Source organism: Myotis davidii, unplaced genomic scaffold (genome assembly GCF_000327345.1).
Source record: "Myotis davidii unplaced genomic scaffold, ASM32734v1 scaffold210, whole genome shotgun sequence".
NCBI lineage: Eukaryota > Metazoa > Chordata > Mammalia > Chiroptera > Vespertilionidae > Myotis > Myotis davidii.
The window spans coordinates 2,016,292-2,016,678 of NW_006282396.1; the positions used below are offsets into that span (position 1 = coordinate 2,016,292).

The 387-nt window shown below is 37.5% G+C and overlaps 1 protein-coding gene across 1 annotated transcript in view; it reads right to left on the minus strand.

Moving 5' to 3' along the window:
* LRRTM4 (leucine rich repeat transmembrane neuronal 4) overlaps positions 1–387 on the minus strand; it is a 685,676-nt gene that overhangs the window by 534,012 nt on the left and 151,277 nt on the right. The gene's annotated exons all lie outside the window — the stretch shown is intronic.

Here is a 387-nt window from a genome sequence, read left to right on the forward strand (position 1 = left end):
CCCTTCAGTCCACGGGCTAATGCTCTACCCACTGAGAAAAACAGGCTGCAGCTTAATTCATTTACTTTTAATCTATATGTGTCTTTATATTTAAAGTGGGTTTTGTTTTTTATTCACCCTCATAATCTGTCCTTTAATTGGTGCATTTATGCCACTGACTTTCAGAGTGCTTACTGATAGAGTTACTACCATATCAGGCGGCTGCTGGGTCTTCTGGGTTCCGCCCTGCCTTGCCTTTATTTTATTTTTTATTTTTTTCTAAGACATTTCACATTATTTAAAAGAAGCCAATATACAGGATATAAAGGGTATGATATTTACAACAGTACAGTAAATAGGTTGGTTTCCCGGTAGATCTTTCAGTGAGTATTAACCCCCCTTCCACTT